Genomic DNA, 3,008 nt, shown 5'->3' on the forward strand with positions numbered 1-3,008 from the left:
GGTCAGACACGGGCCGTGCTCAGCAACGTTACTGGCAGTTTTTGTTTTTTTCAAGTTACAGAAGGCTGACCACGGGGCCGTGCCGGTGTAACACGGGGCCGTGTCCAACTTCCAGTAACTGGGATCTGAAAAAACAATCCCTGTAATTCCGACCACGGGGTCGTGTTCGCTCAACACGGGGCCGTGGTGAACTTTCTGACCAACATTCTTTTCTGTTTTTATTGCAGGACTTGGAACCCGACGCCATCCTCACGTAGTGTATGAGCTCCAGTTCCAATAAAGACATAAAGGAACCGCTAGAAGAACCCGAACGCTTTCTCAGAAAAAGGTTAAAAGCCAAAAACCAAGAGAAGGTTTCGGGTGATCCACCCCCAATGGCGGACCAACGTACCCTTATGGATTATCTACGGCCCACCGTAGGTAATCTAGGCGCCGCTATCAATGCTCCGAATGTCGAAGCCAATAACTTCGAACTTCGACCGCATTTGATACAAATGCTCCAAAACTCCGCAACCTTCCACGGGCTTGCGGACGAGGATCCTCATCTACATATAACTAATTTCTTAGAAATATGTGATACCTTTCAGATCAATGGAGCATCAAACGACGCCATCCGCCTCCGTATGTTTCCATTCTCACTAAAAGACCGAGCAAAAGCTTGGCTCAACACCCTCCCAGCTGGATCGGTAAACACCTGGGATGAACTAGCCCAAAAGTTTCTATATAAGTATTTCCCTCCTTCTAAAACTGCTAAATTAATGGCTGAAATTAATACATACTCACAAGAGGACGGGGAATCCTTATATGAAACTTGGGAAAGGTTCAAGGAGCTATTACGCAAGTGTCCCCATCACTGCCTCGCAAAATGGCAACAAGTATCCACTTTCTACAATGGATTGTTGCCACACACTAGGCAGACACTTGATTCTAGCTCCGGGGGACTTTTAGGTAATCGACGCCCACACGAAATATATAATCAGATTGAGGAAATTGCTCAAACCAATTTTCAATGGCACACTCCCCGGGGAAATAAGTCTATTGCCCCGGGCGCCCATAAGGTCGACGAAAGCACCTCTTTACAAGCCCAAATCGAGGCCCTTTCTTCAAAAATAAAAAAATTAGAAATGACAAAAACAGTCTCGGTTATGGCTTGTGAAGGGTGTGGTGGGTCACATGAAAATTGGAGTTGCATGAAAGAAACGGACGATCAACAAGAAATGATAAACTACATTGATAATAGACCTAGGCCGTCGGGTCCTCCAACGGGAACTTACAACCAAGGATGGCAAAATCACCCAAACCTTGGTTGGAGGGAAACCGGCAATAGTAGTAACCAACAAACCCAACGAACAAACTTTCAGCAATCAAGAAATGAGTCACAAAATTTCACTCAACAACAAGGTGGACGAGAAAGGCTCGAAGATACTATATCTCGCCTCGTCTCTGACACTGATAAGAAAAACTCGGAAAGATTTCTACAATTAGAATCTAATTTTAGGAATCAACAAGCTAGCATTCAAAACATAGAAAAACAAATAAATCAACTAGCACAAAATTTTTCCGAGAGACCGCAAGGCGCATTACCTAGCAATACCGAAACAAACCCAAAGGCGCAAGTTCACCTCATCACACTACGAAACCGCACCGTAGGGCCTTCAGAAGTACCTCCACAAATGGAAGAAACAATGCCAACACATCTGCAGGAAAAGAACTCTCCCCCATCACCAGAGCCTACCAAGGCTCCTCGAGTTCCGTACCCCGGTAGGTTAATTCGTCAAAAGACCAATGAGCAGTTCGCAAAATTCGAAAGTCTGTTAAAACAATTGCATGTCAATATTCCTTTTATCGAAGTCCTAACCCAAATGCCCAAATACTCTAAATTTATGAGGGACTTCCTTACACATAAAAAGAAAATTGAAAATTTGCAATTAGTTAATTTAGGCGAAGAATGCTCTGCCCTCGTACTCAATAAACTACCCCAAAAGAAAATCGATCCCGGAAGTTTCACGATTCCATGCTCAATAGGGGAATCACCCGTTCGCAATGCCTTGGCCGACTTAGGGGCTAGCATTAACCTTATGCCCTCATCGATGTTCAAAAGGCTTGGCTTGGGAACCACGAGCCCTACAAAAATAAGCATACAACTCGCTGATCGATCAGTCAAGTTCCCACAAGGTGTCATCGAGAATGTCTTGGTAAGGGTAAGCAGATTCGTTTATCCAGTTGACTTTGTCATACTCGACATGGAGGAAGACACCGAGGTCCCCCTTATCCTAGGGAGACCCTTCCTTGCCACAGCACAAGCAGTGGTAGACATGAATGACGGGACATTGACTTTGAGGTATGGGGACGATGAGGTGAAGTTCGGAGTTGGGAAGAAAATAGAGGACGACGACCCAGTCAATTACATGAAGGTTATTGATTCAAGCTTGGATGCCGCTCTCCGACGGTGTAACTTGGGAAGCAAGGCACTCCACTCAGAAGATATATAACCGGGAATCGGGTCTAGCCAAGGACCCTTATAAACGTGGCGCACCACGGAGGCATTCCGCGGATCTATCCTTAGTTTAGTTTAGTTTAATCTTTTAGTTTTTGCAGAATAAAACACACTCATGGTGGTAATGGATGAAAAAGGGAACGAGAAAAATGGAACCATGCACGAAGAACAGAGCAACCCGACAAAAATCTCCATCACAGAAGGCTCAACACGGGCCGTGCCCAACCAACACGGCCCCGTGCTGAGCCCCTGCAGAAAATCACCCAGTTCAGGTAACTGGACACGGGCCGTGTTCAGCGGACACGCCCCCGTGTCCAGGCTTCTGTTTCAATTCTATAATTTTTGTTACTGGCACTTGACCACGGGGCCGTGCCCGGTCAACACGGGGCCGTGTCCAGGATGCCAGTAACATAAATCTTTGCTTTTTAACACACTTTTATACATTCTAATCAACCAAAAACATTATTTTTGGACACATTGAGGACAATGTGTAATTTAAGTGTGGGGGGGG

At 45.6% G+C, this 3,008-nt stretch overlaps 1 non-coding gene across 1 annotated transcript; it reads right to left on the reverse strand.

Moving 5' to 3' along the window:
* Window positions 1–752: 752 nt before the first annotated feature.
* LOC118480695 lies at window positions 753–859 on the reverse strand. The gene has a single exon (XR_004863673.1). It is a non-coding gene; the product is annotated as a small nucleolar RNA R71 (small nucleolar RNA).
* Between the last annotated feature and the right edge of the window lie 2,149 nt (window positions 860–3,008).

The sequence above is a fragment of the Helianthus annuus genome, chromosome 7 (genome assembly GCF_002127325.2).
Source record: "Helianthus annuus cultivar XRQ/B chromosome 7, HanXRQr2.0-SUNRISE, whole genome shotgun sequence".
NCBI lineage: Eukaryota > Viridiplantae > Streptophyta > Magnoliopsida > Asterales > Asteraceae > Helianthus > Helianthus annuus.